At 35.0% G+C, this 25182-nt stretch overlaps 1 protein-coding gene across 4 annotated transcripts in view; it reads right to left on the reverse strand.

The window, feature by feature from the left end:
• The window catches only part of CSNK2A2IP (casein kinase 2 subunit alpha' interacting protein), a 128581-nt gene that overhangs the window by 47017 nt on the left and 56382 nt on the right, over positions 1-25182 (reverse strand). The window contains exon 2 of one of the 4 annotated variants that reach the window (XM_028844711.2): positions 20554-20721. The exons of 2 other annotated variants lie outside the window; for them this stretch is intronic. The gene's annotated coding sequence lies outside the window, so the exon portion shown is untranslated. Of the gene's footprint in view, positions 1-20510; positions 20722-25182 lie in introns of all 4 variants that reach the window. One more of the 4 variants, XM_077994087.1, reaches the window with a different exon arrangement.

Consider the following 25182-nt stretch of genomic DNA (forward strand, 5'->3'; position numbering starts at 1 on the left):
TAAATGTTCATATTCAAGGGAACAAATTTTAAAGCAGAGAGTGACAATAATAATGAACCAAATACCTAATCCCAAATAACATTACTCTTAAAATTTTACTTCCCTTTCTCAAAGAACTTGAAACCGAACTACCATTCAACCCAGCAATCCAATAACTGAGTATATACCCAAAGAAATACAAACCATTCTGCCATAAAGAAACATGCCATGTATGTTCATCATGGCATGATTCACAATAGCAAAGACACGGAATTAACCTAGATGCCCATCAATGGTGAACTGGATAGAGAAAATACATATATAACATGGAATACTACACATCCATAAAAAATAATGAAATCATATTCTTTGCAGCAGCATGAACAGAGCTAGAGGCCATACTCCTGAGTAAATTAATGCAGGAACAGAAAATCAAATACTGCACGTTCTCACTTACTAGTGGGTGCTAAACGTTGAGTACACGTGGACACAAAAAAGGGAACAATAGACACCAGGGCCTACTTGATGGTGAAGGGTGGGAGGAGGGTGAGGGTTGAAAAAGTACCTATCACAGTGGTCCCCAACCCTTTTGGTGCCGGGGACAAGTTTTGTGGAAGACAATTTTTCCACAGACCGGGGGGTGGGAGAATAGTTTCAGGATGATTCAAGCACATTACATTTATTGTGCACTTTATTTCTATTATTATTACATTGCAATATATAATGAAGTAATTATACAACTCACCATATTGTAGACTCATGGGAGCCCTGAGCTTGTTTTCCTGAAACTAGACAGTCCCATCTGGGTGTGATAGGAGACAGTGATAGATCCTCAGGCATTAGGTTCTCATAAAGAACTGCGCAACCTAGATCCCTCACATGCACAGTTCACAATAGTGTTGGCACTCCTAGTAGAATCTAAAGCCACTGCTGATCTGACAGCAGGTGGAGCTCAGGTGGTAACGTGAGCCATGATGGGAATAACTGTAAATACAGATGGCTCTCTTGCCTGTGGCTCACCTCCTGCTGTGTGGCCCAGTTGCTAACAGGTCACAGACGGGTACCAGACAGTGGCCTAGGGATTGGGGACCCTTGACCTATCAGGTTCTATGCTCATTAACTGGGTGATGAAATAATCTATACACCAAAACGTACAACATGCAATTTATCTATATGACAAACCTGCACATGCACCTTCTCAACTAAAAATAAAAGTTGGAAAGAGAAAACTAAGTGTATAAATAAAAATAAAAAATTTTTTAAAAAGTTTTACTTTTCTTTCCCCTTACCTCCTGTCAATGGCTAAGGCTAATTTTAAGTAGTAAAATATGGTTTTATGCCAGGCTAAATGCTGCTGAAGAATAGAGGAGAAAGTCACACCCACAAGAGAGAACACACTCCCCCCCACACACACACAGACACACACACACACAGACATTTAGTTCCCTGTAGACATTTGGAAATTGTCAGCAGTAGCATAATGACAGTCCTAATTATTAAAATTACTCTTGTGTGGAGAGTGCTTTAGAATAAGATGCCAACAGGCATGCAATATGTTAACTCCACCACGATCTTTTTCTTTTTTAAAAAAAAAATAAAATTTTTAGGAGTATTCCACTGGCTTTCATCAAAATACCTCTCCCCACCTCAGTGACATATACCGTCTCAAACATTCCAATGAAATTACCAATAAATTGTGATTTCATAAGGACTCTAATACCCTAAAGGCACCTTTTACTATTGAGTGTGTTCAATGGATTTTCTTATACCTACAACTATAAAATTTACTGCAGTCCCAATTTCTCATAATTGCTCATATATAATCACGTTTTTACCATTACTCCAATCATATACAGTATCATAAAGATGCTGTGATTAAATATACATCTTAAAATATTTTTCAAAGCAAATTTCTTTTAGGTCCCAAGTACAGTTAAATAGCTAGATCTTATTCTACCAGAAATGATTTTATGTTTTATATTCTAATACAGATGTGTACATACATAATTGTCACAGGCAATTCAAGTCAAAATATCACATAGTCTAACATTAACCTGTATGGATCATAGAAAATATCAAATAGGCAGGAGCTACAGTGTAGAAAAAAAGAAAGGGCTGGTTTTTGTTGCTTCAGGAAGAAGCAGGACCTATAGTTGACAGTAAATGGAGGCAAATTTGCAATCAATATAAAACAAAATGAGCAATCAACTCTTACTAAAAATGTGGGCCACCTTGTTTAGATTGCCTGTCACACTCATAGTTGGTTCTTAGTGGGCCCAACCTGGGAACTCACCATCTTTGAAAATAATAAAGCTTCAAAACAGTAGGTTACAGAAAATTGATTAGTTCTCAGTCTGCTTCACAATCCATGAAGGGAGTGTCAAACATTCCTTCTCAGACACAGTGAACCACCAGTCCAAACACAAGCACCCTTGTCTCTGTAAAGTACAGGATGTCTCCTCAACCAGACCGGGAGAAGTAATTAAATATTTGGGTTTTAAAATGCCTGCCCTTCCAGCTCCCAGGCAACCTTCTGTTGGGTACAGATAAACATGAAGAAAGCACATGCTCCAATCTTTATCTCAAGTCACAGAGGCAGGAAAAAAAAAAGGATGAATAAATAATAAACATTAAATACTAACAAATGTGGATATTGTGTAAATAAACTAAATTGCCTTCCCATTTTTCTCTCATCACGTTTTCCCCTGTGTGTCTATCAATGCAGTAGATAAACTAAAAGCAGGACATTTTACTGAAAAAAAAAAAAAATTCACGTCATCTGATCAGTGTCTAGTAATCTTACATAATGACAAGTAGTTTTGGTCCCATTTGCAAGAAAAACATTTATTTGATAAAAAATAGATTGAATAATATCTATAATATTTAATAATGCTATGAACTGGGGATAATTCAGAGAGACACTCATAGCACTGTAAATTATTTTCATGCCATAATATTGCATATGAGCCCATCCACTAAAAATTGTTAGCATGTGCAATTAAAAGAAAAAGAAATACTATCTAATTTGAAAACTAAACAAATAGACATAAAGCTGCTTTTATTTCAAATGATAAAATCTCAGCTCTTTGGTCAAGCAGCTTGAATTTCAGGAATATTTCTTGAAAAGAAAGTAAATTAATGGGGTAGGTTTTATAGATATGTTGTCTTGAACAGAGCATCATTCCATCAGTGCTCAGACGTTGCTGACAATGAGTGGATGTGTGAAGGATGACAAATGTCTATGATTCAGTGGTATGGTACAGCAAGTGTTTTAGGAGCAAAGACTTTGTAGAAGTATAATAATTTCTATTCAGCCTCAAAGCTATAACAATGCATTACTGATCTCTCACTGCCTCTTAATTTTAATGTCATCTGATCCGTTTATCTGAAGTTTCAAAATGCTATTGGGTCTCCTTATCTCAGCTATGTGTTAAACTCAGGCCTATGAATCTATAGGGAACAACCTGAGTCTGTAGAAGGATGCAAAAGCTATAAACAAAAGCAAATGCAAGTGGCATTTCTGTGAATCTCCTTGATTTCTATTCCCCTGGCTGACTGAAACTTCTATCACCCTTTTTCTTTTCTTTTTCTTTTTTTTTTTTTTTTTAGAGGGAGTCTCACTCAGTTGCCCAGGCTGGAGTGCAGTGGGCGATCTCGGCTCACTGCAACCTCTCCACCTCCTGGGTTCAAGCGATTCTCCTGCCTCAGCCTCCTGAGTAGCTAGGACTACAGGTGCGTGCCACCACACCTGGCTAACTTTTGTATTTTTAGTAGAGACGGGGTTTCACCACGTTGGCCAGGATGGTCTCGATCTCCTAACCTCAACTCATCCTCCTGCCTCGGCCTCCCAAAGTGCTGGGATTACAGGCGTGAGCCACCGGGCCTGGCCCACCCTTTTTCATTTAAGCCTTCTAGAGAACAAAGAGGCTAACCTTGGCTTCTTTGTTTCTGAATTTTGGCAAAGATTCACTTTAGGGCATCTCAATAGAACTTAAGGTCTAATGGAAAAATGTTACACCCTCAGAGGTCACACTGCCAAAATGATTCGCTTCGGGTTGTAGACAAATAAAACATTATGCCTCTAGAATCTGGCTTTAGGGCTTGTGAAGGAGGCTCTGTTCACCAATGTGGTTCTTGAAGTCGGATAGACTTTATGAGGAATTATACCCAGAACACCTCATTGGTATGTGAGGATTAAATGAGATCATGTATGTAAACTAAATAATTTAAAGTTTGGCACAGCACATAGTGGCTTCTCTCTTTCTTTCCTGCCCCCTCCCCACTCTTAAAGTTTCATTTAACAATCATACTACCCTTATTTAGGTGTTGTTATTCTCAGTATACAAATGGGTGGGAAAATGGGAATCTCAAACGATTAAAAACTTAAATCACACCATGAAGAACATCAAAATCAGTTTTGACCCAAGCCTATCGGATTCCTCTACACCAATCTATTTCTAAAATGTATGATACCATCCTCATTGTTTTAACCCTGCAGATTGCTTCTTCCGAATAGGGAGACACCCTCAAATAATTCTAAAGTCCTCCTTTATCAGTGCCTTGAATTTATCTTTATTATAAATTTTCTCTTAATACTCTGCATTGGGAGATAAAAATCATATTCTATTTTCAGAGAATAATGCTGTTACTTGCAAAAGTTTGGTTATTTTTTATTTGAGTTTTGGGGTTTTAAATCAATAAATGAAATAATTGTAAGGAATTTAGGGAGAAAAAGAAAAAAGAACATTAACATTGTTTATAATTCTACCCTCTGAAGAACTACTATTGGTGTTTTGCTATGTGGCTTTTTATGCTCTTACAAAAATGTAAATTTAAATATTTGTGTGTGTGTGTGTGTGTGTGTGTGTGTTTTACAAAATTACTGTGATAACTAAAGTTTTTGGTAACCTGATATTTTACTTTAAAATACCAGTTAGAAATCTTTGAGCACACAGCTTTTAATGAATTCATAGTTTTCTGTTGAATAGCATATAATTTATTTACCTAATCCACATTAGAGTCTATGCTAGTCATTCCTATTTGACTAACATACCATACAGTCTAATCCCCACTGGAGTCTAGTTAGTCATTTTGATTTGATTAACACACTGTACTGTCTACTATGCATTCATCATCTCATTTAATCCTATTAATTTTACAGTCATTCTGTCTTTATTTAGTACCTGCAACGTCACCAAGATGTAGACATTTTTAAAATTATATACTCTAAATATGAGGAAACATACCCTGGAATCCATAATGTTCTGCCTTTTAAAACTATCCTGTTAAAAAATCTTTGTTGAGCGAGGCCCAGTGGCTCACACCTGTAACCCCAGCACTTTGGGAGGCCAAGACAGGTGGATCACGAGGTCAGGAGAAAGAGAACATCCTGGCCACATGGTGAAACTCTGTCTCTACTAAAATTACAAAAATTTGTTGGGCATGGTGGGGCATGCGTGTAGTCCCAGCTACTCGGGAGGCTGAGGCAGGAGAATTACTTGAACCCAGGAGGCAGAGGTTGCAGTGAGCCGAGATCACACCACTGTGCACTCCAGCCTGGCGACAGAGTGAGACTCCGTCTCAAAAAAAAAAAAAAAAAAACTTTGTTGGTACATTTTTGCTGATATTTCAGGTTTTCTTAAGATATGTTACTCAATACATATTTATATATATTTGCATATATATAAATTACAAATTTACAAATAACTTTTGTAAGATATTATAATTTTATCCATAGTTTAAGAGATAGTCTGTTTCCCTATCTTGTAATATTATTTATAATTGTAAAATATTTTACCAAAGAAGAAGCAAAATTTCTACCTTGGAATTGTATGTAAGTTCTTGCCTGTGATTATCAGTGTTAAATATTTTAATATCTTTATTTACTTAATTTTTCTTTATTCTTTCTTGAGAACCTACTCATGTTATTTGGCTATTCTTCTATTAAGGAAATTATCTTTTTCTTATTGATCTTAAAATTTTCTAACAAACTGATTTGATTAAGCATTTTTCATGTATGTTGAAAATATTTATCATTGATATGTTGGGGTTTTACATTATTAATTAATCACATTTCTCATCCCCATGCCACATATACACAAAAATACCTATGCATGTGTTTTTTTTTATTTTAAAAAATATTAAATCCATTGAAAGTCTGAAAGGGCAGTACAGAAAAACCTATATGATTTGTCAACAGCTCTGCAATACCTATTGCCTATCTACATATGTAAGCATGCACACACACACACTTATACCCACATACATACTCACCTTTTGTCAAACCTTCCAAAAGTAGGCATGAATATACTTCTAAAAGTATATTTCACTCCTAAATACTTCAACATGCATCTCCCATGAAGGAAAATATTATTTCCAATGAAACCACAACATCATTAACATACCTAAGAATATTAACAATAATAGTATTATTTAATACACAGTTCAGACACAAGTTTTCCCAAACATCCTCAAAATGTCTTTTTAAGATTCAATTATGTATAGCATTTGAATCTTTACTTCCCTTAGTGTAAAAGAGTTACACCCTCTCCTATGTCTTTCTTGATATTGACTCCTCTAAGGGTCCAGGTGAATCAGCCTACACACCATCCTGCTTTCCAGATATATCTGATGTGTTTTTCAACATTAGATTCAGGTCAAACATACCTGACAAGAACACAACGTAGGTGAGTAGGCATATTTCCCAATGCATTATATCATGAGTTTATGCCTACTAAATTAAACATTAAATTCAAGTCACAGGAGGCAAATGGCATTAGCATACTAATTCAACTCTCCCCAGGAAAAAAAAAAATTGCAATAAAAAATTTAGCTTCTGAAAGCCAAAATAGGGATATATACTTCTATCCATTAAAACTTACCATTAACCCTTGCACCATATCATGTGTGTGGCTGAAAAATGACAATTCATGTACAGCTATGTGCTGCATAACATTTTAGTCAACAATGAACTGCATATATAACCGCGGTTCCAAAAACTTATAATTCTCTATTTTTGCTGCACATTTTCTACGTTTAGATACAGAAATACTGGTGTGTTACTATCTCCTTACACTATTGAAAACAGTAACATGCTGTACAGATTTGTAGCCTAGGAGTAATAGGCTACATCTTATGCTCTAGGTATGTAATGGGCTATGCCATCTAGGTGTGTGTTAGTACACTCTACGATGTGCTCATGACAATGAAAGCACCTAACTACACATTTCTCAAAATGTGTCTCTGTCACATGACTGTCAAGTGGCACGAGACTGTGCTCCTATTCCCACTAGCCACAAACATTGCAGAAATGTGCAGTTTAAAAAGTACATGTGAGTACCCAAGCATACATAAATCACTCCCAATAACTGAAACTTATCACAAAACAGGAATGAAGAAAAGCAATGTACTCTCCCAAGGAGAGAAAGATCAGGTTTGATACAGTCACAAGAATGGGACTAGCCTCTCCTTGTCCAGGGAAGAAATAAAGGTCAGGAAGAATGATCCCAATGCTATCCACTGCAGAGAATTAAGTAGAAGGCCTTTGCCATCCATGGAAGGCAAGAGGAACTGCTGTGGACACATTGTGAGCTGTTGCTTTTTAATTTTACTCATGATGGATTCTCAAAATATACACATAGAAACTCACAAAGTCAGCAATTAATTTTATATAGTCAAAGCTATAAATATATTACAATTTATTCCTTTTCCCTAGTACTGATAAAACTATTACCCTTTCAAAAATAAAGTACCTATCATAGTTGTTTATGACTTATTTTTCACACCCAAACTCTCCTAATTCATTTCAAATTTATTTTTATATATAGGGCATATTATATTACCCTTTCTCTTGGGGTATTCTTCTAATGGTGTTGTCAAATAGAAATACAATGCAAGCCACACAAGTAAGTTCAAACTTTCTAGTCAGCACATTTTAAAAAGTAAGGAGAAACATGCTAAATTGATTTTAATGACATTTTTATTCAAGCTTACCTTTCTAAAATATTTTCTTGTTGTATGTTTAAATATATTTAATAATATAAAATAAAATACTAATTAGATGTTTCATATTTTTATAAGCGTTTGAAATCTGTAATGTATTTCTCACAAAAAATCTCAATTCAGACACTAAATTTTCATCGGCAGTACTTAGCATATATTTAGATTTAATAAACGTACCACTGAAAAAGTAGATACCCATACCCGAGCTGTTTCAAACAAACTTAAAATTTTTTCACAAACTGAATTATCAGGTTTAAAATTAAATTTAAATGAATTAAATAACTTTTTCCTACAAAATCCATATCCGTGTAGTTGCTGATTTTAGTGGCTGAGCAGAGACTCAATTAGGTGAGAATCTTTAAAATACTACTATCTATTTAATGTCATAAACTTATAATCCGAGCTTATAAGAACTTATTCATTATGCAGGGAGATGAGGCAGAGACAGATGGATGGATAGATAGATAGATAGATAGATAGATAGATAGATAGATAGAACTAAATTTTATGTCATGTGTAGACATTGTAGAATGTCTCAAGTAGGAAGAAACAAGATGGCCTCTGTTGCTTCAAAATTAGAAGAAAACAGATTTGTTCTGTACCCCACAAACAACCATACCTTGAAAATGCATTTTAATTTAATCACCTTCTTTGATGTTCTCATTAGTGTTAATAAAAAGGAAAATGTTATTCTAATCAAGTTATTTTCATATTCACTTTACAATGACTAATAAATATAAAATTCAACTGTATAAGGAAATTTATAGTGCATACTTAATTTAAAGGTAAAAAGCTAATTTTCACACCCTACAACACAAGCATTTGTAATTTTAAACACCAAATATGTCTTACTCAATCAGCAGTTACAATGAGAAATCACTTTATATTTTGGTGACAACATTAACATTTTATTCAACTGGTGTTTGTTTTGCTCTATATATATAACACAAGTCTTTAAAGAGTAATTTTGGATTCCCAACTTCAAGTTTTTATCACCAGAATTCATACAATAAACCACCACTGTGATAAGAACTCATTGTGAAGTTGATTTCTTGTCATTAGAGCAAGGAAGTAATCAAATGGCACCATTTAACAATCATTAAATTCATATTTGGATTTCATGTTACAATAATGAGAATAGAAACTAGAATAAGAAAAAGATGACTAAACTTTAGGAAATTATTTATATTTAACCTGAAACGGCAAGTTTTACAGGTAATTACCAAAGTCTATAATCTTATAAGCAATCATTTTGAAGATCTATTGAACCATTGTCAATCAGATGACCACAAAAGATAAGTTGCTTTAAAAGACTTCCGTGGCAGGAGAGCTTCCGGAGTGGATGACTGGTTCACATGGCAACAAATGAGAAAAAGAATTCAGAAGTTTCAGAGATCTTTATAAACATCTGAGTCCCAATGATTTCAAGCATGAATGCAGGTTGTCACGTACCTTGAGGAACAGACTCTTTCTATGAATAGCTATAGGAATAAATCACTCCATAAAAAAAGCTCCCCCAATTTTGGAAATACATGGAGATGGGTCATCTTCAGGATATTCTAAGCTTTGGGATTTGATTAAAGTTATCGCCCCATGTAGTTTTCATGATTTCATGCACAGAGCCTTCTTTTTGAGCTCAGTGAGCCACATTTTCCTGTGAAATAAAGTGAAACCCCCATATGTTTTTAGTCATTTTGTAACAAAATTTGTAATATTTATATCGAAGACTTCAGAGTTTTCTGACGTATTGACTTAGTCCAGCTAGGATTTCTCAGCTACTGTTGGGTGGAAGGTCTCTTGTAACACACAATGATCCTAATTCAGGCACAGACAATGGCCTTAGGGTAGTTAAAAATATGTCATCCTGATGCATTTGTTACGGAAGTTAAATACCATCATTGCTTTCATAACTGTTCCTGTAGTAAAGGATAATTTGAGTTTTTATTGTTTCATTTTACAAGTGGTCAATAAAATAAATTATATATATCCTGATAGAAAATTAAAGACAATATCACCGACTTTACAGGAGATGCAGTAAAAATAGAAATAGAAAAGAATCTGAAGAAAACAAAATAAAACAAAATGATCTTGTGACTAAATAACTTGCTTCTTAAATCATATGCAACTTATGAATAGTACTGTGCATGTGTGCTATAATTTGTCCTAAGAATATTTTTTATTCCTATACATTCTGTTAAATAAACTAATTTCTTTCTATTTGCCTCACTCGCTATAATTTGATACTGAGAGAATTGAGAAAAAATATTCTGTTTACAGCAAAATTTTCTTCTGTACCTGATCACCTAGACATTTTCCTCCTAAACTTTGAAGAAAGAAATCATTTTTGCATGTAACAGAGGCAGCTAGTTTAGCATGGAATGCTACCATGTCTTAGCCCATCCTGATTCTGGGCAGCTAATTTGAATAGCTAGCTAAATTCTGCAAGCAACCTCTTCCATTTTCTCAGAAAATGTGAGGAAGCTTGGATTAGGACAGGAGACAGAACAGAGGACAGAACAGAAGTAGGGAAAGAGAAGCAAAAACAGAAATAGAGGAAGTAACTGCTGAGGCACGGCTAATCAGAAAGGACACTTCATGCATATTATGGACCCACTGTGATAATAAAATTGGAATCAAATTGCCTACACAAACCACTTGAGACACTCTGCATCTTTAATTTTTAAAGTTATGAAGACACTTGACACAGAAGGGGATCAATTATCACTAGTTTTCGTGCAAATACTTACTTAAGCAATGCTGTGTGTCAGAGTCAGTAGGAAAATTGCAGGCTTGCAGCCACGTAATGGCAACTAATTACACTATTCCTGGGCCCCTTTTCAATGGTCTCAGTTGGCAGTAGTGGTCGTGGCTGACTTATTTTGATTAAATTTCAAGGAGTCTAAAGTTATGATAAATTTATGTATTTGCTAAAACTGGTTTGGATCATGAGACCACCAAAAAAACAAGAGAACAAAAGGGAATCCTCCAGTTAATTTGTTAGATACTCAAATCCTTGAGATGAGTAGTGTGGTACCATTTAATAATGGAATAGGGGTTTTCAGTATGGCATAGAAGCAGATTCCAGATCACAGTGACCCCTCCCTCTTTCATTGGGCAATCTTGAACATACACATTTAGAAAGATGGGAATTTATACTGCTCCACCCTATATGGGACAGTTAATAGAGCACTTTATGTTAATAAAGTAAATGGAGTGCTTTACTTTCTGTTAGTAACAGTTTTGAGAGTCTGGTCAGGCACTGGTATTATTCCGAATTATCAAGCCTAGTTCAAGTTTTCTTTTTTATTATACTAAGGTTAATCAGCTGATTTAGTAGAAACATCGCTACTCTCCTTTTTGGTTCCATCCCAAAAAGTATTGAGAGATAAATATTATCTCCATAATGAAAAGTCTGTCAACAAAACAACTACTCTAATAGACAAGGAGACTGAACTTCATTTTTGAGTTCAGGAAAACAAATCATTAGAATCTAAATGAGGGTTGTCAGACTTGTGGTAACAATAAAAATAAATAAACCTCATTTATTGCCTCTATTGCCTACATCTCCTTTACTTTGTTGCCTTTATGAAAACTGCCTAAGTAGACATGACATTGAACACTGAGTATTTCTTCCTGTCTTATTTCTATTTCTTTTCTCTGGGCAATTTGCCCTTAAGAAATGAATTTAGTACTGGCGAATTAATTTATTTCTGTTCAACTGAATATACTGTTTTATTGTATATTTTAAAATTAATTTCTTACATACAAAAATAAATTGATTGCAGCCAGGCACAGTGGCTCATGCCTGTAATCCTAGCACTTTGGGAGGTCAAGGTGAGTGGATCACCTGAGCTCAGGAGTTCAAGACCAGCCTGGCCAACATGATGAAACCTCGTCTCTATTAAAAATACAAAAGTTAGTCGGACATGATGGCAGGTGCCTGTAATCCCCGCTATTCGGGAGGCTGAGACGGGAGAATCATTTGAACCTGGGAGGCGGAGGTTGCAATGAGCCGAGATCGCGCCACTGCACTCCAGCCTGGGTGGCTGAGCAAGACTCTGTCTTAAATAAATAGATAAATATACTGTATGCTATTTTCTTCATCTCTTCCAAAGAATATCATCTTTACAGTAAAGAAAGCTTTGCTTATGAAAGAAGCTCTAAGCCATTTAAAACAGTAAAATGTGTGTGTTCTCAGCCTGTGTGGCCACCTGTCACCGTTTGTATGGAGGGTAGGCATGACGCACTGACCTCCATTAGGTGTAGTGATTATGATTCCAAAAGTGAAAAGAGGTTATTTTCAGCACTATATATGCCACCAAGAAGCTCACATTTTGATGTCCACTCCTTGTTTTGCTGGCTTGAATCTACTAGCATAATATTGTTTTGTATTCAGTCCATAAAAACATATTCACACATTTAACATACTAAATGTGTCAAGAAATGCATAAATATACATTCAGAACCTCCTCGTCCTTTTTTTTAACTTTTCTGAAGATTTTATTTCTTTCTAAAACATATATTAGGAAAAGAATGTTTGTATAATGCTGGGTAATACCTGGCACACGATTGAGTAAGTGATTCCACTCTGGTGCCCTCAAATCCACACAGAGTCTGAGAAGGTAGGATTGAAAAGCTACTGTGTTCTATTGATACTGGACCAATATGGTTAGCAGAAGAAGTAGTTTTCTTTCTTTTATTCGCTTCGTGGTCTACTTGAGGATGGGAGGCTGTTAGCAGTGGGATAGGAACTAACAGCATTACATGCTACAGAAAGCAATTGCCTGAGCAATTTTCCTAAGCCAGAGCCAAAGCAAAGCAAATGCAATACTCCCCCTCACCTCCGTGTTGGCCACTTGAGAGTGGAGCTACACCGTGATCTCCACAGGGCAAATTCCATGACAGAAACTGGATGCTGTGGCCAATTGCTTGGCGACATGGGTCTGCCACAAGTATGGAATTTAAATATTGAATACTACATACATTTTTTTTCTTTCTGGGCCCAACAAAAATAAAGAATTTTAACTACACAGGTGCATTTGTTTCATTTCACTGAAAAAAAAAAAAACAAAAAAACAAAAAAACAAAAAAAAAAACCACCTTCTAGCCAAAGAAAGATGCACAATTTTATTTGGAAACACTACTATCATATGTTTTTGGTATTGTAATATGAAGTCCAATGGAACAGTCGCCAAAAATCCCATCTTAAAATCATTCAATCAGTGTTATGCCCTTTAGCTGAAATAGGAACAAAGCATTCCCTAAGATCTGTTCATTGAATGTTGAGTGTTTCTTCCCCCCTTTTAGAATGTTATATATTTCAAAAAACTATCTCCTCACTTCTAGAGAGATAAGAGAAAAACGAAATGAAAAAGTTCAACTGCCAGCTAAAGCTTTTACAGATAACATTTAAAGCAACTGCATTTCCCATAGCCCATGCCTAAAAATATAACTGAATTGTATTCGTTGAATTCCAAAGGTTCAAAGTACATATAACCAATATGCATTAAGAAAGTAACTACCTGCCGTTAACTTTCTTATTTTGCTTCTAGTTTTGGATAAAATTTTATTGTTTAAATTTCAATTTCAAAGCAACATAATCATGGTAGCCATTTATTTTGTTTTTTTAATATAAAATTAGCCTTTTTATATCTTGAAATCATTCAGGTTTATTTTCTTCTATTTGAATTTTTTATATATAATATAAAAGCATAGGATAGAGTTGACCAATCAATGAGGTTAATTAAAAGATTATGTATTTTTTATTTTATGAACTTATGGACTCTTAAAACCAGAAAATAATCTTAGTGATTATCTAATATAACTCATTCATTTTTTTAGATGAAAAAAATCCTGGGTTCAGAGGAAATGAATGATTTACTTAGAATCACATGGCTAGTACATGGCAAAGTTGATACTAGAATGCTTAGACTTTTCATCCTAAAATATTTTTGTTCTACAAGCCCCCTAATGGAATAAAGAATAAAACAGAGTGCTAATCACATGATAGGCATGTGGGTGCTTAGGACAAATCAGGGAAAACTGAAATAAAGGAAAAGTGCCTTAAAATGGTTGTTTTGGTCAGGGTTCTAACAGGAAATATATGACATGCTCAAACTGAAATAATTGCAAGAGAGTTTAATCAATACTTATCAAGGTATGGGCAGGGTATAAAGAAATGACAAGAGATATTTCTAGAGTCCAGGGCTAGAAATCACTAAGCTATTATTATTCCTGGGCCTAACCCGAAGAAGGTAATATGGTTTCTGAAAGCCAAAGAGAGGGCTCTGTATAGAATTCTACTTTGACACACTTTCTGACTTTTGATCAAGATGCAGAGTCAACCTGAGGTGATCCTACAGGGAAGGAGGCAGGGGAATGGACTCAATGACCTTTCTCCTCTTCCTCTGATCTCTTGTAGCAAGCATCCTGCCTAAGCTCATTGGAGGTTAAAAGGACCTCTTGATATACAGGTCAGTCTCCCTGAATAAGTAGCAGGGTGAAGGGCAAAGGATGGATCCTGTTAAAGAAAAAATTATTCAGGACATATTAAAGACGATAAGACCGACTTTATTCAAAGAGTTGGGGGAACATGGTGACAGGTATAGAGACCACTGCAAGGAGATTTTGCATTGCGGGAAAGAGATTGGACTCAACTCCAAATACAGCATGGGCAAGTGGAATTTTTAGTGAAAGAACCAGGTGGGGGTCATGGATGGAAAATTACAAAGAGGAAACATCAAGGTAAAGGTGGATTCCAGTTAAACCAACCTAGCAGGACTCTTGTTGAAAGCAGGCTAGCTCAATCAAGCGTCACCTAAAGAATGGTGGAGGATGAAGAGCCTGATCAGATATTGAGGGTGATCCAATATCAGGAACAGGGGGTTCTTACTAAACTGACTTAGCAAGCTTCTTGCTAAAACTGGATTTTACAAAGAAGTAAACAGATAGGCTGGTAGAAGGTTCAGAAGCTTGACTAAACTTTAGTCACACAAATGATGTTTTTCCATCTAAACAAGTACATGAAGGCAGAGGGGTGATATTTGGACAAAGGAAGAAATAGAATAAAAGTTCAAAGAGAAGAAGACATCAACTTAAGAATTAGGGGCAAAAAAGTATTAACACGGCACAAGAGGAAGAACAACCCAGAATGACAGACTTGTATGGATAATAATAGGTTATAAAGTCATGTTTCTAGAAAGAAAAAAAGAGTAAATGGAGAGGAAAAGGAAAGACTGAAGCTTAAAGAGGGAAGGTTGCCTGTAATCCCAGCACTTTGGGAGGCCGAGACGGGCGGATCACGAGGTCAGGAGACCGAGACCATTCTGGCTAACACGGTGAAACCCCGTCTCTACTAAAAACTACAAAAAACTAGCCGGGCGAGGTGGTGGGCGCCTGTAGTCCCAGCTACTCGGGAGGCTGAGGCAGGAGAATGGCGAGAACCCGGGAGGCGGAGCTTGCAGTGAGCTGAGATCTGGCCACTGCACTCCAGCCTGGGCGACAGAGCGAGACTCCGTCTCAAAAAAAAAAAAAAAAAAAAAAGAGGGAAGGTTGAAGGAGTGAAGTGTTAAACAGACTCAAGTTTAGATTAAAAAATGCTATTTTCATGTAAACCTATTCCAATTGGGCCTGGGCTAGAGGAAGAGTTTTCCTAGACAGCACTGATCTAACACGTAACATATATATTGCATTAACCATATGAGTTGCATGTGAATATTGAGGATTTTCTTATTACTGCAGTCTCTGAAATATATTCACTTTTAATCTGAAATCCTTTTAATTTGCAGGGCTGGAACAGGAGACTTTTGCAGAATTTCCATTGGTGTTATCTGACTTTCTCACCATTTCACTGAATTTCTGCATTGACTCTGTCTACTAGCAGCCCCACACCTTTCCTGGACAATTGTCTATGAGCCTCTTCCCCAAAACTATCCGTTACACAGGCCATGCACATTCTAAACCATCCCTCCTTCAACTTTTTTTTTTTCCGATATTGTTCTCTCTTGTTTCCAGTTACTTAAAATTTCGTTTCTTCCAAAGAGACCCTCAAGTTATATGCAAACCAAAGAAAAGAAATATACCAAGTATGTGGAACTTGTCTCCCACTATTATCAGAAAGGAATTGAATCTACCTCCATCTGCTAGAAGACTTCATGTGTGTCTCTGCCCTTGTGTCATACCCAGCAGCCCTCCCTTTTCACCATCAAGTATTAACTTCTTTCCAGATTTCTTTGCCAAAGCATTGACTTCTTTCACTAGCACATTTACAAAACTCCAAATGAAATAATTTTGTTTAAAACAATTTAGAATTATGCTATCATTTGCCTACAGTTCTTATATTCTTTGAAATTTCATTGATCCCTCTAAGCCTGAGCTCCTTCATCTAGATAAAGTAAATAACAGCTAAAATCATACGAGATAATGCATGTAAAGTGCTGATCACAGTGCTGCAAATAATAAAAGCTCTTTAAATGTTAACTATTATTATTATTGCTTTCTAAATGGCTGTCTGTGATGGGCTGATGATTTATTGTGAAAGACGGTAATGAAGCAAGCTAAGGGGTCAAGGCTACTCTACCAAGGATGAAAATAAAAGAACAAAGCTGCCCCATTACAATCCCTTGGTGTCAATGAGTAAGATATTCTCTAATGACAAGCTGATCTTTTTCTCAGAAATGGAATACATTTATCTCCATAAGTCAAATTGGCCAGTCTAGAATAAAGTTACTTTTTTCAATGGTGACCTTATTTTTCTAGAATTTGTACTTAATGAATCATATTTTGGGGCATTTAATTTAATCTTGAACAAAAAACTAATAAAAATATTGCAGAGGCTAGTTTTATAGATATTTTTAAATACTTGAGAAATAGTTTTGCAAATGGATCACCAAAATGCATGATGGTCATGGAAAGCCTTCCTGCGCTATGAGCATACAGTCTAGGTAAGAATATAGGTAAATTGTCTGAAGTGAAAAATTTGATTCTGACACTGAACTAGGATTGACAGAACCACATTAAAAAAACACAAATTAAACCCGCTATAGATTATACATGACTTTGGGAGGCCGAGACGGGCGGATCACGAGGTCAGGAGATCGAGACCATCCTGGCTAACACGGTGAAACCCCGTCTCTAATAAAAAATACAAAAAAAAAAAACTAGCCGGGCGAGGTGGCGGGTGCCTGTAGTCCCAGCTACTCGGGAGGCTGAGGCAGGAGAATGGCGTGAACCCGGGAGGCGGAGCTTGCAGTGAGCCGAGATCTGGCCATTGCACTCCAGCCTGGGTGACACAGCAAGACTCCGTCTCAAAAAAAAAAAAAAAAAAAAGATTATACATGAGATCATTAGGACATAGCGTTAAATAATTAAAGATGGCCCTTTAATTTTAAATTGGTTTGAATGTGAAAATATACAGAAGCAATGCCACAAACACCTTGTACCCACCACTCAGATTTAATAAACATTTTAATACATTTTCTTTAGATAATTGTGAGAAGACATCAAAAAATGAAGGTTTGATCAAAGTCCTTTTTGAACAACCTAATTGATTCTATTCCATGCCATCATCCCCCTTACATTCTGGATGTAATCACTGTTCTGAAGTTGAAGTGCATACTTCCCATCCTTGTTTTTATACTCTTTGTGTACAAATATATAGTATACTCTTTATGTACAAATATATATATGTGTGTGTCTATACACACCATATATTATTTTACGTTTCCAAACTTGAAATAACAGGTAACATATTGTATAAATTCTTAAGAGATTGCTTTTTTCTCTCAACATTTTTGTATTGATTTTCATTATTCATGTGACTGCTGTATATAAACGTATCCAATTTTAATAATAGACATTTAGGTTGTCTCTAGTTTTTTTTTACCATAAACAACGTTACATTGAACAGTTCTGCATATTTTCTTGTGCACATATGCAAGAGTTTTTCTGAAGTAAATTCTGAAACACTTAGAATCAGAATGCTGGATCCTGGTCAACTTAACTAGATATTGCCAAATTGCTCTCAAAATTTGCATCAATTTATACAACCACTACCAACATACAAGAGTTCCCTTTATTCTATATTCGCACAAGCACGTGGTGCTGCCAGAATTTTCTAAATGTTAATTGTTTTGGTGAACATAAAATCAAATAACATTGTTTAGATTTTATTTAAAAGCCAAAGTTAAAATAAATTTTCAAATAAACGTCTTCCAAGCAGTCAGTTACTGGGTTACGAATGTGATGTAGCTTAACAAATTTCCATTTCACCCATTTTGTACCTATGTGGAATGTTATGATGTATGATATCTACAAGTTGCCAAAAGAATGGCAAAAAAAAAAAAAAAAGACATAGTAGATTGCCCCTCTTTCAAAAGCAAGGAAAGACAGTTACCCCATCCCATTTTTCTCATCGTCAAAAGAGCTCACTTAATAAATCAGATTTTTAAGCTAATTTACACTTTTATAAATATTAGCTTCCTTGGAAATCCTTCTGTTTGCTTCTTCATTCTCTCCTCCTCCCCCTCACATCTTTTTTTGCCCTGTGTTCTTCTTTTTTCCTTCTTCTTAAGAAAAGCCCATTTGAATACACTCAGTTGCGAAGTTGGACTAGTTAGCTACTTAAGACATGGCAAAGATTATAACGTCCCACTGAGATTTTGCAAGTGAGTCTTTTTCATTAATACAGCAGCAGGATTTGAGGATTTTATTAACTCCCCATTTAGAGCCTGATAATCCTAACAAACCTATCTTTCTCCTAAAAGACTTACTTTATCTCCTCATTCATATTTCCATGGTAGTAGCAGCACAACCTGTTCTGAATTAAATTTTCTGCAAAGGGTATCTTAGCTTCTAAGGTTAGTCCCTAGGAGATAAGTTTTTGTTTTATAATTTAATGAAAATTTCTATAAGATACCATACACTTGCTACAAGAACTGAAGACTATTAACTAATAGGCCTCCGTTTCATTGTCATTGTTGCAATTCAAATAATCATATAGGTTGTGTATGCATATGGTCATAATTTTATTTAAATAATGATAGTTCCCCAGAGTTAATCTTATTTTGAAAATTATAAAGAAGACATAAGCTCTTGTGAAATCATCAGAATTAATTCTTTAAGTAAGCAGTCTATATTATTATTCATTTCATAAGGCCTTATATTTGACTTTTGTGAATTATGTTTTAATGACTTCTCAAAAAACAAAGAGCAATAGTATTAAATACTTTGACTAATATTTGAATACAAATGATATACTGCTCAATAACAAATGATACTTAATATTATTTTTCATTATAAAAAAAGATTGCACGTATTTCAAGGCCTTAACCAAAATAACCTAACTCAACCTATTTATACTAATTCATCTTCTGTTATTCTTCTACATATATCCTACACCTCAGTCAAATTTTCTTACTGATTCCTTAACTTCTATTCATCAGATTATTCCATGCTTTTCTCCCTCTGCATCATGAACCATACTATCTTTATATGAACACTTTTACATTTGTTTCTTGTTGCTTATTTAACAACTAGTCACAAATTTAGTGTCTTAGAATAACACAAATTTATTATCTTCCATTTTTGTAGGCTAGAAGTCTAACACGGGTTTCACTGGGCGAAAATAGAGGTGTATTTAGAGCTATGCTCTTTTTTCAGCTTCTAGGGGCCACCTCTAATGCCTAGTTTGTGGTTCCATTCTGCCATCGTCAAAGCCTTCAAGGTTACATCTTGCCGACCATTCTTCTGTAGTCGTATCTCCCTGCTTCTTACCACACTAGAAAAAGATCTCCAATTTTAAAGACCTATACAATTAGATTAGGTCCACTATGATAATCCAGGATAATCTTATCTCAAGGTTCTTAATGTAATCACATCTGCGAAGTTCCTTTTGCCATCTATGATAATATACTCGTGGGTTTGAGAGATTAGCACACAGATACCTTTGCAGATGATTCTGCCTACCACACCTTGCTCCTATTGCTACCACCTACCAAAATTTCCCGCAGCATTAGATTACGTAGTGAGTGGCTCACACTAACAAGGATCATTCAGCTCAACCTTCCATTTTAGAAGTAAGGCCACCAGTCTCATCACTGCCAGGGAGTCGATTCTTGGCAAGTATTTGTTAAATATTGAATGAAATAACTTGCCCTTCTCTGCCTGGCTCAGAAAATAACATTCCTCTGAAGTCTTAATTATGCTACCTTGAATAGATTTCTGAGCCAAGACTTCTCTAGTATTTATTTACCTTGCCACTAGTATGTAATTTACCATTGTTTGAAACAAGGACAGATGTTACTTTTCTACTCTCAAATATTATATTCATTATATGCTTCATTTTATGACGCTTCTATTTTATGATATTCATTATATAATAATATTTTATACTTTTTGCTTTTTGATTCCTCAAGTATTCATTCTGTTGTGCATTCTGTGTAATTTCTGGGAGGTATTTTGCTAATCTTGGTCAGTTCTATGCCTCAAGGCAAGATTCAGATTCCCCAGTTCATTTTTCTTTCTGAACTCGCCTTCGTAATTCACTTCACTGGAAAGCACAGGAGGTGAGGATACCTCATTTAGGGGCAGGTTTTCCATCTCTCCTTTCTTGTCCAGCTTCGCTAATTGTAGTTGGAGTGGCAGCTCAGTTGGATTAGCACCCTGGAGCTTGCTGTCTTTGATTTGTGAAGGAGGAAGTAGGAAGCCGTACTCCAGTCTCAGGCCTGTGTGCCTGCCATATTTCTGCCAGGAAGAATCAGTTTCATTTATCATTTCCTGCCCAATGCCCAGCACCTTACCAGCATATAGTAAACACTTAATAAACATTTATCAAATGAATAAATGTAAGGATGAATGAAAGATTGACATAAAAGTTAAACTCTTATTGGTCTGTATTTTTGTGTCCGACCTTTGGATGCAGGAGCAGAGTGAGTGAGGACTTTGGCTACCCTAGTTCTTTTCAACTGCTCCTGGATAAACATTTCTAAATATTCCTCATATTAGTGACATATGTATTTTTAGAATGTAGATGATATTTTTTTCAAATGTTTAAGTCAATAAATTGTATTCAAAATGTTAACAATAAAGCCTCAGACAACCATTTTGCTCTATGAATGAAAATAATAAAATCTTTTGTAACAGAATTCACAATAACATAATATTTCCAAACAAATTCCAAAATGCTTTCAGTCTTTATGCTTTTGAGGAATGCATCCCTCAAAAATGGCCTCATTAAAAAAACACCACCTATATCAATGTTCATGTCCTTTTAAGTTAATCTTTTGTTAAAATTATATATTTTTATTTGTCTTTCTTCTCTGACAGACCTCCTTATGTGCATCTGATACATCTTTGTACCCTTACACCTAAGATAGTTACTATTTCTGTAACAAATCATTTATGGATAAGTGAGTGGATATCTGGTTTGATATTGTTTCTTCCTCAGTTATCTATTGAGCATTAATATGTTCAAGAGACTGAAAGCTACACAAATTTTAGCACTGAGAGAGACATAAATATTCCCTGCCATCAAAGTGTAAGAATGAAGAACAACCACAAATAATGAATTATCTGTCTCCCTATATAAGGCTCCTAGTTGAAGATAAATCAAGATGTCTTTTATAGCATCTCAAGACTTCATGGCCAGACTAGCTTTCAGCTTGTAATTGTTAAGGAAAGCCTCCTGACTTTCATATCTGACGTCTACGCTTTCTCTTCTCTGTCAAGACGGGACCTTTCTCTATTTCCAACAATAAGCCCCGCAGGGTGGAAAGAGTTTCATTAGTTAAGATGAAACATATACTTTGGTATATACAGCATTTAAGAATTTTTAAGTATATACGCACCCAATTTATTTTAGGATTAATTTATCTAACTGGTGTATGGATTTAAATAATTTTTGTTAATCATAAAGTTTTTGCATTCATATTAGTGGGTCCTTCAGCATTAATATTCTCTATAACTTTAAGAGTTCAAGGACAGAGAGAAAGTATATTTTTCTTTCTTGTTCACATGATAAAACAGAAGCATGGAATTTTTAAGTATCTTATTCTAAGTCATATAATGAGTCTTGATTAAAATCACTGCTAGAAATCAAAGCTTTTTGTTCAATGGGTTCAACAATGGGCCATTCATCTTCCATAGACATTTTGCATAAGTAATAGCAGCTCAAGTTTAAGAACAATTCCAGTGGCCATAATATCTATATTCATTCTACATTAAAGCATTTAATTTTCTGTTTATGAATTCAGCATATTTCTCTGAGTTGGATGTAGTTCAGTGTTTTATTATAGGAAATCATATTTTTTCCTGTAGGTTGTCAGGAAACAGTTACCCAATTTTACTTAGTTAGAACAATGGTTCTTATCCAAAAAGCTGCTATAAGTAATGAAAATGAAATCAATTTACTGGCTCAGCTCCCAGATTAAGGATTGCTTTATGAATAAATAAAATAGTAGATGGCATCTAAGAGGGGAATGAACAATTTATGTATTATCAGGACACTTCTTACTTTTCACTTTTAGTAAAATGAAATACTTACTATCTGGACTTAAAATGCCTCAAACTGTGATGTTATTTTGGGGAAAAAAAAGAGAGATAGGAGATATCCTAGTAATAACCATAAATAATTTAAAGGCTGGTTTTCCAAAATAATATTATATACACTAAACAATTCTAGTATTTTATGAATATAAATACTATAACACATCACCCTTATTTCATTTTCAATTTTTCTTCCTTAGTCTATTAAATTAAGGCAAACTCTTTCATATTTTATATCTTTCTAGTGATACACTAAAAAGTAAATATGACGGCTCAGATGCTTGTTCAATAAATCTCTATTTGTCAATTTTGTAGTGTTACATGAGGGATTATCAGCATTGTGACAAATTATTCTCCATCATTATTCTTGTTAATAATAGTAACTTTATAGAACTTGACAAAACTAATAAAAGATGAATAATGTCACAAGTACAGCATTCAAAGTATACTATTGTAAAGGTAGCACAAACATAAGAAATCAAAGTAGAAAATTGACAAAATTCGAAACTTCAGGGGAAAAGACAAGATGCACAGGATAGTCTTGACATACTTCTAGCTGAAATATATTTGAAGTAGAAAGAGGAAGAACAAGAATTGAGAGTGGCCCTTTCTCCCTTTCTGTAATTCTTACTAAAATCATTGTATCTTCACCTAAGATTTCACCGGACAGCTATTCCCTACTGGGCAGTAAATGTTTGTCTTCAACTCAGACCTATTTACTGAGCACCAAGCACACTTATCATCTATCTATTTCACATGCCCTCTTGTTTTTCTTAAAAATATCACTGTCATACATTTGGCACATCGATGCCATCCTCAACTCCTCCCTTTTCCTTATCTGCCATATTCAAGCTATCACTAACTCTGTTAGTACTTTTTCTCTAAATTACCTCCTGAATATATCCACTTCTCTCCATTTCCAACTCATGCCAGTTCGAGCTGCCACCTTGGACTATTGCTTAGTCTTAACTGTCCTCCCTAATTCTACTACGGCTTTACTCCAATCCACTCGCCACATGGCAGCCATATTGATCTTTTTAAAATGTAACTATTATAATCTTATGCTCCTGCATAAAGCCATTTAGAATACAGACTTGGCTTCAAGATCATTATCTAGCCACTAAGGTATCTATCCAGCAAAATCTAACATTGTGCTTCTCCTCGCTCCCTCCTAACTACCATGATCATCTCTCAGAACCATAGCTTCACTGTGCTTCCTCCCACCACGGGTCATTTCTCATGTTCCTTCTTGTGGTTAGAATGTGCTTCACTCCTCGCTAACCTAGTCAATTCTTGTTCATCCTTCAGACTTGAACACCTTGCATTTTCACAGGAAAACTTTCTGTACTCTCCTCCTAAGGTTAAGTTACTTGATTATATCCCTTAAAGAAGTAGGTAGTCCTCTTTCATTGCACTTAATGTGTGACTCTTTCATCAATGTCTGTTTCTTCCCCTAGATCGTAAACTTACAGGCAGAGAAGGCCTCTGATTTTACTAATCATGGTAATTCCAGGATAAAGCAAGCGACTGCATATAGCAGACACTCAAAAAAAATTGGTTTAATATAACCGCCAATTAAAGTAATCAATTATAAGAAATGATTATAAAATAAAAATTATAAACAATACTGTTATCTTAAATAACATAAAAATGTGAAACAGAAATACACTTAGCAAAACATGTGAAAGACCTGCATATTGAAAGCTCAAAGAAAATATATGAGACAAAAAGAAATAAATAAGTTGGTGGACTCAGTATTGTTAAGATGTTGATTCTTCCTAAATTTATCTGCAGATTCAGTTCAATCTCAATTAAAATTCCAACAAGCTTTTCTTTGTAGAAATGGACAAGCTGATTTTATCATTAATATAAAAATGCAAAAGATTTTAAATAGCTGAAACAATTTTGAAAAAGAAAAAGTTAGCAAATTTATATTATCTGAAAGTGAATATGGAACACTGGCAGAGAAAGGAAAGTTCTAAATTAGATATACAGGTAAGATTAATTTATGTTCACAAATGTAGTAAGGTCATTAAACAAAATAAAAATGTTTTCACCAAATGGTGTTGGAATAACTGGAAATCATTACAAAAAACATGAAATTTGACCCTTATTTCATATCATTCTCAAAAATTACTTGAAATGGATCATAGAATTAAGTGTAATGCTAACACTATAAACTTTTAGAAAAAAAGAAATTTTTCATGATTATTGGATAAACAAAGATGTCTTAGGAAACACCATAAAAATCGATAATTGGAATTCATAAAGATCTAAAACTTCTATTATTCAAATTACACCATTAACAAAATGAAACTAGGAGAAAATTTTACATATGTGTGTATGTGTATACATGTGTGCATATGAGTGTGTATATTTAAACATATGAGCACACAAATGAACACATACGTGTAAACAGAATAAAGGACTTTTCTAACTTTTATTTTAGGTTTGAGGGTACGTTTGAAGGTTTATTACACAGGTAAACATGTGTCACGGGGGTTTGTAGTTTATAGTTTATCACCCAGATATTAAGCCCAGTACTCAATAGTAGTCTTTTCTGCTCCTCTCTCTCCTCCCACCCTCTCCTCTCTCAAGTAGACCCCAGTGTCTGTTGTTTCCTTTTAGAACAAAAGACTTGTATCCAGAATATATAAACAA

Source organism: Macaca mulatta, chromosome 2, assembly GCF_049350105.2.
Source record: "Macaca mulatta isolate MMU2019108-1 chromosome 2, T2T-MMU8v2.0, whole genome shotgun sequence".
Taxonomy (NCBI): Eukaryota; Metazoa; Chordata; class Mammalia; order Primates; family Cercopithecidae; genus Macaca; species Macaca mulatta.